Source organism: Pinus tabuliformis, chromosome 9, assembly GCF_031772625.1.
Source record: "Pinus tabuliformis cultivar Carrire ecotype Pingquan chromosome 9, CPIR1, whole genome shotgun sequence".
In the NCBI taxonomy this organism is placed as follows: Eukaryota; Viridiplantae; Streptophyta; class Pinopsida; order Pinales; family Pinaceae; genus Pinus; species Pinus tabuliformis.
This window is the reverse complement of record NC_142307.1, coordinates 450936316-450951852: the sequence shown is the minus strand read 5'-3', so window position 1 is coordinate 450951852 and position 15537 is coordinate 450936316.

The window sequence follows — 15537 nt, the reverse complement described above, 5'->3', positions numbered from 1 at the left end:
TGACTACAAAAGTGACTAGTCAATCACTGGTGGTGCTCTCTGTACGACACCACTGCGCGGGCTACCTTACGCAAAAATCTCCTAAACGGTCCAGGGACCGCGACTACGAAGCGCTGAAGCCTGATAGGAATGTCGTCCATAGTAGTCTCAGGTATATCTGCCGTGAGACGCTCTAGATCATGCTCCAACTCAGCTAGTACTTCTGCTGTCGCATCCTGTGGGGCCGGTACCGGTGCAGCTGGATGTAGTCTATCATAAGGCCGGAGGTTGGCTGGACGCTGTGGACCAACATCTGCATTTTGAAAAAGTTTACTATTAGTTTTGAGACGATATATATAAAAAAAAAAATACAAAAAATACATAACTAGAAAACTTGTGAAAATAAAAGTACCTCTGTCATCCCATTGTTCTCCCTGTGGAAGAACCATGTCCGGATCACCTCTGAAATCCATTCCGGCATACGGAAAGTCCTGTATCACAAAAAGCTGGCCCTCTAACCAGTCAAAATAACTATCTGAGAATCGAACTACTGTCGCGCCCTCGTCAGGATGCCGGGCCATCACCGCAACCCATCGTATCAGCTTTGGCTGCTGGGGACCCAAGATATCAACAGTGAGTTGCTGAGGGATCAGCATTGGAATTCTCTCCAAGGCAAAGCTCACGACTATAGGCCCATATCCAAAAGTCTTTAGTCGTCCGTTCTTTGCCTTGGTCAGTTGGCTCTTCATATGAGCCGACACAGCTTCACACCAGTTGAAAATGGTGCCTTGGTAACAGTCAATTGCCATCCGCATTTGGGATCCGGAAGCAATGTGTAAAGCGGCCGCGCCGCAAATTCTGGTAACCGTGAACGCTATGACTTTGAGTTCCGGCAGAGTGATGTGTTTTATCTCTATGCCTTTTGAATGGTGAGCCCCAGGTGTGCACCAATTCTCGCGGAGACTATCAAGGGATTGGCCACCCGGCCTAGTCCCCGCAAGACTGAGTTGCTCACCTCTGTTTGGCAAGCCAGTGAGAAAGTATACATCCGAGGGCTCTATCTCGAGCTGGTGCCCTCCTATGTAAAAGCATTGTTCTTGTACGTTCCATCGCTCAACCAGCCATTCCAAGAATCTTACCTGGCCCCTCATGCCCGGTATGGTCCAATATTTGTATAATCCGCATGCTCTTAGGGCATCCAGGGAAGGTTGATGATTTATTGCAGCTTCATCTTCCTCTACATGCTCTCTTTCTCTCCAGTCTAACATGATTAATGCCCTGCATATCAAAATAGCAATTAGAAATTGATTTGGGAATTTTTGGTGGTTTTTTGAGAGAGTTGGGGTTTTGAAATGCGCGTTTCTCGGAGGACGCACCCCGGCTTTGTAGCACAGGGCGCCCGGACGCAGCTGGCCTGAAGGCGGGCTGCGTCTTCCGACCGTTTTCCCGTATGAGAAAAAGTCGGGGGACGCAGGTCACCCGAAGGGCACCTGCGTCCGCCGAGAGGCGCATTCCAAAACCAAAACCCCCCCAAAAAATGAAACTAAAACCTAAAAATTGATTCTAAACGGATAGAAATGCAGAGTAGGATGTGTAAAATACCTGGATGAGACGGCGTTCGATTCCGACGGTCAGATTTTCCGCAGCAACCACGGGAAGTTTCTTGTCAAAAGCTCCTTTTTCAACCTCAACAGTGAAACGGTAAAAATGACATGGTAAAAGGTCTTTTTATAGGTTTTTTGGATGAATTAGTTCATTTTTTACCATGAAAAGATGTTTTTGAATGTATTTTTGCCTATTTTAAACAGGTATGAGTAATGTGTTACTTTTGTGCAGGACAAAGGGATTTCGAGGGAAATTGTAATTTTTCACAAACAAAAATATCAGAGTCATCTTTTAAGCCCTTTTCTGACTCCTAAAACATGAAAAGATCGCCGAGTGTTTCTTTTTCACTCGTTAAAACGGAATTAAAAGACGGTCCCCTTTTAGCTCTTTTCTGACCGCAAAATCAGGAAAAGATTGCCGGGTTTTTGTCGTTTCGAACTCGATAAGGAAATAAAACGACGTGTCCTTGATCGCTTTTTACTTTTCAGGTTAACGACACTATTATGAAAGTACTCCTTGGTCGCAAGATCAAGCGGTTCCCCCAGGTATTATTTTATACTTTTTCGGGCTTGAGGGACACAAATATACGAAAAAGTTCAACGTGGAGTCTCCTTTAGTTTTTTCAGACTCTCTAAAATTGAAAAACGCCGAGTTTCTCCTATACTGGGCTCGTTAAACTTTTACAGTAGAGGACCTGTTCAATTACAAACAGGAACGAACCACTCCTTCCTAGGGTTCGAATTTAAACTAGGTTGGACTCGTCCGAAGGATGAGCTTATAATCAAGCATATGTTATCCTCCTCAAGCTTGTTAAAAATAAAGAGGTACTTGCCAGAAATGGTGGGGGAAAAAAGAGAAGAATGAACCTATTTGTCACCTTTTGTCTCAGAAGAAACTTTATTACCGCTCTTGAACACGACACTTTTCATTCACCTGGGTTGGGAAATCTTTTACCTCACAGTTGACCAAATCACTTTGAAAGTCTTTAACCGGGTTTCAGGGGTTAACTTTGAGTTATACGTCACCAAGCCATCTGTTGTGTCGTTATGTGTTCAAGAGGTCTGCAAGCAAAAACTTTCATCTGCAAAATACTTGTCATCCATTTGACCATCCCTGAGTCAGTCCTTACAGCAACATTTCTTCAACTTGAACAATGATTTCGTGTTGCGGGCTTGCCTGCAACGGGTCGCTTTCTATCGACATCGACACATTATCTAGAAAGATGACTTAGGAATCGACAGTACCTTGAAGTCTGCATGCATCAATGGCAGGTTTCTCGCCTTTGACGTCAGTTTACATCATTGACTTTCGATCAGAGGATTCCGTGAAGTGTTCGACATCAAAACATCTATTCACATTTCACGGGTTGTGCTTGGTACTTTGAGAACCATTGACATTACTGGTGGTTTCTCTCACGCTTGTTAACAGTTTACATCATCGACTGGTAATCAAGTGGTTTCTAACATGTTCGACATCGAATCATTTAATCACATGGCTAGAATCGTACCAATTCGGGAAGTAGAAGTGAAGACCCTGGATCTAGTTTCTACCATCCAGGCTGCGAGGAGTTTTGTATTCATTATCTATGTAGACTAATCATAAACAGATGGCTGCGTCCATACTGTGTCTACAAAAGTCTATAAAAATGATGTACTGCAAGATCATTCCTGTATCAGAATAGTTAGTCCATTAGTTAAAGTTTTGAATCTGAGTATGGGAATGCCTACCTCAGTGATGATATAATCTTATCCATGTATTTTGTGTTGAAAATTGCAGGTTCCAACCAGGCCATCCACAAGGCAATCCTTGAAATGATAAAGCGCTTCACCCTTCCTAGAATTACAAAACCCTATTCTATTCCAGGCTTCGCACTTTAGGGGGCAATCTGTTACACTAAAAAATGTCACCTTGACTACTTACAGTTAGTATGGCTCAAATCAACAGTCATGCTACCCTCTTAGGCAAGTCTCATGCCTCTGTTATCCATCTCAAACTCAAAGAAGAGAGAAAGTCTTGTAAAAACTATGTTTATCTCTGGGGTCGCAGGTTCTCTCTAGCCTTACCTACGGGGACGCTGACCTTGTTCACAAAATATGCGTCCATGGACGCTCTGTATGTTAAGGGACAGGTGCGTCCCTCTGTAAAAGGCAAAATGCGCGAGTTTTATCTTGAAAAAGTTACTTGTGGTTACTTCTAGAACATTCTAGAGGTCGGTTTGATGAAATGGATGCGCCTCCAGTTGGTTCATGTATCTCTATTAAGGGGGAACTTATCCCATCAATAAGGGAGCTATCCCACCCATAGAGGGGGATGATCCCATTGATAGTGGACCTGAATAACCTCTTTACAGCACTATAAATAAAGGCATTGAGCCAGAAGGAGAAGAGGTTGGAGCTATACATTTTCTTTGGGTAAATGCTGCAGGATTTAGGTCTTCCATTAGAGCCTTTGTGAGGAGAGATTGTCTTCACTTGATTCTACTTGGGAGAGGGTGAGCTTTGTCAAAGTAGAGGAAAACCCTTGATGGACCCTGGGAGGAACTTGCACAACACCAAGGCCAGGTTGTAAGAGTTTCTTTGTTTCGTTATTAATACAAACTGGTTTATTTTTCTCAATAGCTTGTGTTAATGAGTTATTTCATGTGTTCCTTGGTCTGCATGTTGAATATATGTTTTATTATATGAAATGCAAGTGCTTGGTAATTGTTTGATTGTTTGTGGTTGCAGGAATTGACTTGAAGGAGGAGCTCATCCAGATCGTCAAGAACGGACTTCAACAACAGCGTTTTGGAATAAGGTAAGCCTAAACACTTGTAGTTTTCATGTTGTAAAAGGTGTATTTAGAGAAAGATCACTCCATTTTGTCTTGTTTGTCATTAGAATGTCTTAGACTTCTAGGAAGGTCAGTCGTGTCCGCACCCTTGACGATTCCGTGTGACACATGGCATCAAGTTGTTGAAAAGATAGAGAGGATAGATTAAGACACCTCAAGCCTTTGAGAGCTCATAAGCATTGTAAAAAGCCTATAAATGGCTGAAAGTTAGAAGTATGAGAGGTTCAAATTTTGGAGACTGTGGAGACTTTGCTCCTCTCAGCATCTCATCTTCATTCCAGTAATACAAACTTCTTTTGTTGTTATATGTTCAATCCCCATCTTTCCCTGTATTCTAAGCTTGCACTTGAATGGTTTATTCATGTTTTCTTCTGTGTCAAATGCCAAATAACTGTCGTCTTATCTCTGCATTGATAAATTAGATTTGTAAGCTTCATTTTCTTTCTACAGCTAGCCATTCATATGTGTTTATGTATGCATATGTTGGTACAGTCAGTATTCTCCATCTATCCATTGAATCTATAAACTATTGAGCATGAGTGGTCTAAAGCCTTGTAAAGCTGAGGGTATTCATGCATGTCTTGAGTGAAAATAGAGTTGAAACAATCATCTGACTTGATCCAAACCATCATCCATTCCAATAGTTCAAAGAAAAATATTGAACATTTATATGTTACCAGGCATCTCCGAGCTACAACCTAGGAGAGCTTCCTGGAGTGATAACAGGAACCACATCAATATGAGAAATATGAGAAAAATAAGTAACTATCATGGATTAACATAAAATGGAAACTAACCTGGTAAAAAACACCAAAGCCCTCATCCCTCAGCATGTTATTTCCCACATTATAACCCGAACCTTGACCCAAGTGAATATGCACTTGCAAAAATTTGGATCAATTCAAATTAGCCATTACATCCCAACATAAACTAACACCGGAACTCAGTTATTAATAATATTAGGTCACATTTCTGTGATTTGGGGCTTAAACAAAAGCTAGAGGTCATGCAAATACAAAAAAAGGAGCTTATTTTTTTCAATAGATTTACATACAATTTTGTATCCATAATATATTGGGATTCTGTATCCATAATATATTAGGATGGATTTGAGCACTTTCAAAATAAAAAGAACAGAAGTTTGGGATGAAGGATCAATCTCTTCCTCAATGGATTTGAAGGATGAACATAAAGCAAGAAAAAGGCCCAAAAATCCAAGAGATATAGCAAACACCTTGATCATGTCCATGACCTGGATGACACACATTTTAAACTAACACTATAATAATATTATCACTCCATTTACTCATACATATATAATGACATGAATAATAATTTTAGAATTCCCTTCATGATTTGATAAAATAAAGGCATCACATTGTAAAATTACCTCCCTGTTTTGACATAAAATGGGCAATCTGTCTCACCCTGCAAAATCATAGCATCCACAATAATTAGAGCAAAACAAAACCAAAGCATTCTCAGAAGTGAAAAACCTAACAACAAGCTCGGACAATCTCAATATAGAACCACAAGTACATACTACAGACACAAAAGGCAATGAAGCCAACCAGATTCCAATGAATTACATCAAGTAGAACACATAAGGGAAATCCAACCTAGGTTTTCATCATTGGAGAGATCTAGACAACACTAATAACCATATAACATAGTAACTCAAGGTGACTTTGAAATGAAAATAAATAATTGGCAATTACAGATGACAAAATCCTTTATCCATGCATTAAGCAATAGATAAATCCAAACAAATACTCATAGGTCTAATTGGTAATCCCTTGGAATTATGCATGATAGCAAGCTTTATATGTGTGACCTTTGTTTTCCCATTTACAACTCTAGAAACCCCTTGTTCCTCTGTTCTTACAGTTACAACAACATCCCCATCCCCTTTGTGCTCTGATATTTTTAAAGATCCTCCTGTCTTTTGGATGATCAAACTTGCCCTTGGCACCATACTTGCAAATACCTGTCTTGACAAAAAACTAAGATCCACAACAAGAAATTCAGTAAACCAACAATTCCAAAAGCAAAAATATAATCCAATTAGAAACAACTGTAGAACATGAAAACACAAAACTCATCACTGAGTATCTTACAATGCACTTAGGCTCACCAAACCTCTCTAGTAGTGAAACAACATGTTTGACCTACAAAATCAAGAGCATATAAATTCAGGGACTGATTACATATCATATTAAATGGAAGAATAAAAATAATGGATGAAAACACAGACTGAATTGAGTACCTCACTTCCATCAACATTCTCCTCTGATTTTAATGTTGCCAACCTCTCTTTTGGATGGTGAAACTTGCATTTTGGACCAAATTTGCAGATGCCAATTTTCATATATTACTAAGTTCAATAATATGAAAATAAACAACACAACAATAAGCTAAATTAAACAACATCAAAAGAAATCAAATATTACAAAACAAAAGCTAGATTACAACAATATCATAAGGATGTGTTCTACGACAATTTTTTTTTTCTCTGTTGAACTTACAGGACACTCAGGCTCACCTGGCCTCTCTGGTGGGGACTCACTACTTATGGAAACAGATGGCACCTGGAGCCACACAAAATATGTAAAATTACTAGTCCCATAAAAATTAATCATGTATTATAAAATGGAACAACCTTGTTGCCGACCTTACAAGATTGGATATACTGAATCAAAAGTTACAGCCACCTGAAAATTTACTCGGGCATTCTTTAGATTGAAATTTACAATAAACATGTATATACCCAATAGGAAGTTCATTTGATAACACTACAAGCAGTAGTTCAATATGGGGCTAGAAAAAACAATCAGAGCTACAAATCTATAGGTGGGAAATAATAGAGACAGAAAGACAACAATAACTATAAGGCTATTATTCTTGCTACAATCTAAATGTCAAGGGTGAAAAACCAATTATGTAAGGATGGTAAGAGACATACCATATGAGAGAATTACAATTAAGCCCACGATTGGGAATTTTATTTGTTAAAGGAATAAATGTTTCATAAAAAAAATTACTCCCTAATACAACTGAAATGTGCTATCTAAAGCATAAGTTTAGACACACTATTTAGGTGTAGATAATCCTAATACCTTGATATAAAAATTTAATAACAGATTAACACTTGCATGTGGTAATCAATTTCCACAACACAACCCACACAGTCCACTAATAACATATCACATTAATAAGTTTTCCAAACTCGAAGAAAGATGTCTATTTACTTCACAAACACATATGTGTAATCAAGTGTGCTTATCTTTATTATCTGTATTTTGATGCTAATCATATTGGCACACACAAACAGTAACAAGTAATACAATAGAATTTCAAACATATAATTGTTGTGATAGCCAAGGATCTGTCAATTTTGTCAATTTAATCTAGTCCAGGTGAAACAAATTACTCCCTAATACAACTGGGATGTGTTATCTAAGCATAAAATTAGACATGCTATTTAGGGGAAAATAATCTTGATGCCTTGATATAAAAATTAATAACATACTAACACTTGCATGCAATAAAAATTGCCACACAACCCACAATCCACTTATAACATATCACATTAATAAGTTCACCACACTGGAAGACAGATGTCTATTTATTTCACAAAAACATAGACACGTAATCAAGTGTTCTTATTCTTATTATCTGCATTTTAGGGCTAATTGGATTGGCACACACAAACAATAACAAATACTACAAATAGTAACAAATACTACAAACAATAATCTGCCTATATACAATGGACTCTTGCTAAATTGATTTTTGTGCTTCTAATTTGGATTTTTCATGCAAACAGTAAGATAGCAAGTGATTCTTGCAAGCTTAAAATTATGAAGTCATCCACCTGTATCATAGTCTCAATGTACTATATATAAAGTACTGATGGATAAATGCTGGAATGAGAATTTCACATGGGATGCTACTATTTCACCCATATTACATAGTCTCAATGTATACAAGCCATCTACCGCTATATATGAATTGTTGATGGACGAATGTTGTTCTTTTTTTAATGCTATATCCGGAACTGCCACTAAGGGTTATGTGCAATTCTTGTAGTAGTTGCATAACAATTCACTATGATTTGGATGCACATTTTCCTAGGTTTTCCCTGTATAGTGACTATTGTTCAATGGGTGATGCTATGATTAAATGTAGAGCATAAGTGAATGCCTTTTTGTACTGATTAATTGCCTCTATTGTCACTTTGGTGACAAGATTTTGTATGCATGGAATGCCTTATAGTATGCCATAATTGTATGAATGTTCTATATATTAATGGGCTGCTTAATAATTAGTCTATTGCCTTAGCCTCCTTGGAAATACGAAACGTATACCTTGTAGTTGAATGCCAAATTTTGTCCACATGGAGGGTGCTTCTTTCTTATTAAATTAGTGTAGCAATTGACTTATGTATTTCCTGTGCCTCCATGAGATGATTTAGCATTTCAGTGCACAGAATCATGCATACATGTATAGTTTATTTTTCACTATGCATAATACCAACCTGTTTTAGTAAGATGTCACAAAATCATGGAGTTCACAAGAATGCTAGAGGTATGAGTAGCCATTAGGATGACATACTGGTCTACTTTTCTTGGGTGGAGGTAGGTATTTGACTTTTAAGCACATCACTACAGAACCATTAAATCTTGTGAAGCTCACATCTAGTTTCTCTATTTCTAGTTCATAAGGACAAGACCCAAGTTAAATTTCTTAATGATGATAGCAAAGCTTCAAAAATTGTATTGTAAATGTATTAATGTTGCTGGACATGTTGGCATTATGATACATATGTTGTACTTGATGGCAACCCACTCATCTCAGATGATAAATTATAGTGCAGCAAAGTTCACGCACTTTCATGAAGAGAAAAGTTTCTTTCATGTAGAGAAAATTTCACGTACTTTCATGCAGAGAAAAGTTTCTTTCATGTAGAGAAAAGTTCACGCACTTTCATGCAGAGAAAAGTTTCTTTCATGTAGAGAAAAGTTCACGCACTTTCATGAAGAGAAAATTTTCTTTCATGTAGAGAAAAGTTCACGCACTTTCATGCAGAGAAAAGTTCCTTTCATGAAGAGAAAAGTTCACGCACTTTCATGGTTGGCTCATGGTATTAGTCCGATAGTTTTTGATCCTATGGTTTTGGTCCATGGTATTGCATCCAAAAGTGTTGACCCCAAGTATTGGGTTCATGGTATTGTGTTATTATGGTTTTGGACCGTGGTATTGAGAAAGGCCTAAGACTATAAAATAGGAAGGAGATCATTTGGCAAAGCATCATCTGAATCAATTGAATATCTAATATGTGCTAGATCTGAAATATTTGTGATTGGGGTTATGGTACAGATCTGGATCTGAATGTAGGAGGAACCTTAGTGCATAAAGAAGGATAAGTTCTATTGATGGGTCATAATCTTTAAGCTTGAATGATAGTATCTTTGTATGATTTTTATTTGTTATATGTGCCGCATGCTCGATCTATAAATCTGATAATCTAGGTTAGTTAGTATCTAACTGTTTGAAAGAGTGAATTATCCTTTAAAGATCTGTACGTAGGTTTAGTGAAGTGAAGGAATGTATACACGCAGGTTCAGTAAATGCAAACTGTGTATACGCAGGTTGCTCCACACACAGGAGCGTATGCACGCAGGTTTCAGGTTGTTCAAGTAGCGTATATGTATTTTATTGTGATCTAGCTGCCTCTATTTGTTGTTGCAGTGTTCTGGGTTCAAAATTTGGTATATGGTTACAGTCACTGTGTTCTGGATACAGATATCAGAGAATTATTTATTGTGATTCAGTTTTTGTTCGGTGAAAAGGAGATTGGTTGAAGCAGAAATTTTTGATGTTCATGGATCCAGTCTGAAAATTTATGAAACATGGTCCCTGGTAGAAAGAGAAGGTTGTAGCCTTCAGTAGGTCAGCACCTACATACTAGTATCTTGGCTAGTACAAGAGCTAAGGGGGTTGTAGCTCCCTTCCAGGAGAAGCTGGAGAACGAGAGAGGGTTGTAGCTCTCTGCAGGTTGCAGCCTGTGTACTGGTAAAGGACTGCATTAGTACATTGTAAAAGAAAGTTTCTAATTAAAAGAAGATAGAGACGAATTGCAGCAGGTGGTTTTCACCCACATTGGGTTTCCACCTTATATCTTGTGTTCTTGTGTGTGATTGTCCTCTGCTCTGTTTTACTATTTCTGGTTACTGGTTATTTGATTCTGATACACAGATTAATAATCATCATCTGAAAGATAAAGTAAATTATAAGTTTGCATTGTATACGCGGGTTTCCTTCTACATAGTTGCGTATATACGCGGTTTTAATTAACTGAAGTAGCGTATATCATCTGGATTTGAAAAAGGAATATTTGACTTGATAATACTGATTCACCCCCCCTCTCAGTATTATTTCCAACAATTGGTATCAGAGCAGGTCCTTCTGAAGAAGCTTGATCGCTTGGAGGAAGATCCATCATCATGAGCAACTATGAGAGAGAAGCATCTATCAGGCCACCGATTTTTGATGGGACAAACTTCTTATATTGGAAGGTAAGAGTTACTACCTATCTTCAATCACTTGGTACAGAAGTCTGGGATATCATAGATACAGGGTACACTTTTCCTTCAGCGACTCATATAGATCCGGTTGAGAAGAAGAAATATGAAACAAATGCAAAAGCAGTCAATACCCTATTAGGATGCCTATCTCAATCAGAATTCATCAAGGTTATGCAGTATAAATCCGCAAACAAAATATGGGACAAGATTGTTCTGAGCTATGAAGGAGATGAACAGGTAAAACAAGAAAAACTTCAAACCCTTAGGATTCAGTATGAAAATCTCAGAATGCACAATGATGAGAGTGTGGCTAACTATTTCCTTCATGTAGATGAGATTGTTAATTGTATGAAAAACTTGGGTGAAGAAATAAAAGAGGCTGTTGTCCCCTAGGTTTGAATCTAAAGTTTCTGTAATAGAAGAAAAGGAGAATCTTCGAAACCTTACCATGTCACAGCTACACGGGATTCTAACTGCTTATGAAATGAGGAAAGGAGGACCACCAGACAGGAGAGAAGCAGCTTTCAAGGCTTCAGGCAAAGGAGACTACTATGAGTTAGGACATGCGCCAGAAGAGGAAGAAGAATCAAATTTTGTCAAAAACCTTCAACGGGGTACTGGAAGATTCAGAGGTAAGTTACCTTTCAAATGCTTTGCTTGTGGGAGAGTCGGTCACTATGCTACCAAATGTCCTCATAAGGATAAAACTGACAAAGGGAAGGAACCTGTTAGATGGAACAAGAAACAGAATGTAACTAAGAAAAGTTACTACACTCATGAAGATAGTGATGGTCTTTCAAATAGTGATGAAGATGAACGAGGTAATAACTATAAAATTTTAATGACTTTTGAAGATGATTATTACATGGATGATATAGACGTGGATGGCTTTTATGAAGAGATTTCTAGACTCAAAACATGTTTATAAGAAAAGAATGTGATCATTTATACTCTGCAATTCCAACTTGATGAAAAAGGAAAATTTCTTGAGAAGTTAGAATGTGAAATTGTTGGCCTTAGAAAAGAAATTGAGAAAACAAAGGATCTTAATCTTAAATTTGTTATAGGATTTGAAACTCTGGATGAGATTATCAATGTACAGTGTTCTCCACTAATCAAGACAGGTCTGGGTATAATGGAGAAGCATCTCAAGCATCCACCTCAAAGAGTTATCTCGATGCAGCAAGGAGGAATGAGCAAAAGCCCAATGGAGATCACCAGGTAAAACAAGGACGAATTACATCAAGAATAAACAAATACTACAAGGTAAATCAGGGGCAATCCACCTTAAGGATGAACAAAAGCTACAACAAGCCACAGGTAAAATCTTCTCAATTTTCCTCTAGAATGGATGACAATAGAAACTAAAATCATTTGGCAGGTAGATTTGATAATCGCAGAAGTTTCTTCAATGACCAATGTTTCTCTTGCCATAACTTTGGCCACAAAGCAGCTCAATGTGTTGCCTATAAAACAATCATGACTAGAGAAGCTCAAAAACAAAGAAGTATGATTGGGATCACGAAAAGGACCTATAACAACTTTTCGGCCCTTGGAAATGAAATTGAATGTTCTATTTGTAATAACTTTGGTCATGAAGATTCTGAATGCAGGAGCAGGTTTTGGCAGAAAAAGGAACAAGCCTCAAGTACCAAAACAAGGAGAATAAAGGAACCACAACTAGAAAGATGTGGGATAGCTTTTTATGCAGAAGGATAGGAAAATCAATGGTACATTGACAACAGATGTTCGAAGCATATGACAAGTGATAAAGAAAAACTTGAATCATATAGTGCTTTAGAAAAGGGAAACAAAGTTTCTTTTGGAAATGATACCCCTGCAGTCATAAAAGGAAGAGGCACTGCTCAGTTGAAAGAAAAGGTCAAAGCTGGAAATGTTTTTTATGTTGATGGCTTGAAGCATAATCTAATGAGTGTCAGTCTGATGTGTGATCAAGGAACCGAGGTAATATTTCGATCAAATGGATGTAGTGTTCGTGATCTTGATACAGGAACAAGGACAACAACAATGCTATTTGAGCAAGGATGATGAACACCGGAGGTTGGGGCATCTAAGCTTTTCACAAATAAGGAAAGCATGCAAATACTAGGCAGTTCGTAGTCTTCCAGATATCAAAATTCCAGACAACACCATATGCAAATCATGTCAGTTTGGTAAGCAAACTAGAACTAACTTCCCTGAGAAGGAAGGATCAGCCAGCAGGCCTCTTGAACTAGTCCATACAGATGTATGTGCTCCATTTAGGACAAGGTCACCTCGAGGAGAAGAATACTGTTACACTAAAAAATGTCACCATGACTATTTGCAGTTAGTATGGCTCCATCCATTGTCATACTATCCTCCTTGGCAAGTTTCATGCCTCTGCTCTTCATGTCAAACTTCAAGAAAGAGAGAAAAGTCACTTAAAGTCAATTATCTTTGGTACGCAGTTTCTCTTAGCCTTACATGTGTGTACGCAACCCAAGTTCACAATACCTGCATACTTGTACGCTCTGTATGTAAAGGGGTGGGTGCGTACTCCTGTAAAGGTCAAAAGGCGCAAGTTTCACTCCAAAAAAGTTACTTGTGGTCATTTCTAGAGCATTCTAGAAGCTTGTTTGACATGTATGAAGCGCCTCCAGATGGTTCATGTATCCCTACCAAAGAGGAACTTATCCCATCAAGAGGGGACCTATCCCATCCAAAGAGGGGCTTATCCCATTGATGGTGGACCTGATTAACTTCCTCTAGAGCACTATAAATACAGGCATTGGGCCAGAAGGAGGGGAGGTTGAAAGTTGAATATTCCTAAGGGTAGATGCTGCTGGAATTAGGACTTCCTTGTAGAAGCTTGTGAGGAGAGATTACCATCTTTGCTTGTTTCCATTGGGAGGTGGGTGAGCTGATCAGAGTAAGGGAGAACTCTTGTGGACCCTGGGAGGAGCTTGCACAACACCAAGGCTTAGGTTGTAATGGTTCCTTTTGTTACCTTTAATACAAATTAGTCCATTCTTCTCAACAATTTGTTATTTATGAGTTGTTTCATATACTCGGTCTATATGTTAAATATGTTTTATTTTATTTGATATTCAGGTGCTATTTAATCGTTTGATTGTTGGTGAATGCAGGTTTCGAAGGGAAGGAGGAGCTCATCCGGATCAACGAAGATGGACTACTACAACAACGTTGGATTACAGGTAGGATCTAAACACTTGATTTCTCATATTGTAAAAGCATATTTAGGGAAGGATTGCTCTTATTTGTCTTGTTTGTCATTAGAAAGTCTTAGGCTTCTAGGAAGGTCGGTTGTGTCCGCACTAACGACTCTTTCCGTGTGACAAAATGGCGACTCCGTAGAGACCGCATGCCTTTAAAGCATCAATGGAAGGTTGATGACCTATTGCGGCCAAATTGACATCTTCGTGTTCTCTTTCACGCCAATCTAGCATGGTGGGCAGTCTACACACCAAAAAACATTGATTAGAATTCATTAAACAAAATTTGGTTGGTTAAATTTGGGGTTTGGGGTTTGAAAATCCGCGTTTCACGGGGTACGCACCCCGCGTTCAGAAAACAGAGCGGCGGTACGCAGCTGTTCTGAAGGTGGGTTGCGTACTCCGACCTTTTTCCCATATACGAAAAAGTCGGGGTACGCAGGTCGCCCATGGGGCACCTGCGTCCCCCGAAAAGCGGACCCTAAAACCCAAAACCCTCTAAAAAATCAAACTAGAACTTGAAATGAAATTCTAAATGGATGAAATTGAAGAGGAGGATGTTGTGAAATACCTGAAAGAGACGGCACTCGATTCTGACGGTCGGATTCTCCGCAAAGTCCACGGGAAGTTTCTTGTCAAAAGCCCTTTTCTCGACCTCAACAGTAAAATGGTAAAAATGACATGGTAAAAAGTCTTTTTATAGGTTTTTTGGATGAATGAATGCTAATTTTGTTTATTTTCTACCATGAAAAGATATTTTTCAATGTATTTTTGCCCATCTTAAACAGGTATGAGTAATGTGTTGTTTTTGTGCAGGACAAAGGGACTTTAGGGTAAAATCATCATTTTTTACGAACCAAGACATCAGAGTCATCTTTTAAGCCCTTTTCTGACTCCTAAAACATGAAAAGATTGCCGAGCGTTTCTTTTACACTCATTAAAATGGAATTGAAAGACGGTCCTCTTACAACCCTTTTCTGACCGTAAAAACACGAAAAGATTGCCGGATTTTTGTCGTTTCAAATTCGATATTGGAAATAAAACGACATGCCTCTGATCGCTTTTTACTTTTCAGGTCAAAGGCATTAATCATGAAAGTACTCCTTGGTTGCAAGATCAAGCGGTTCTCTCAGGTATTATTTTATACTTTTTCGGGCTTGGGAGACACAAATTTACGAAAAAGTTCACCTTGGAGTCTTCTTTAGTTTTTTCAGACTCTCTAAAAATGAAAAACGCCGAGTTTCTCCTATACTGGACTCGTTAAAATTTCACAGTAAAGGACCTGTTCGATTACAAACAGGAACGGACCACTCCTTAGG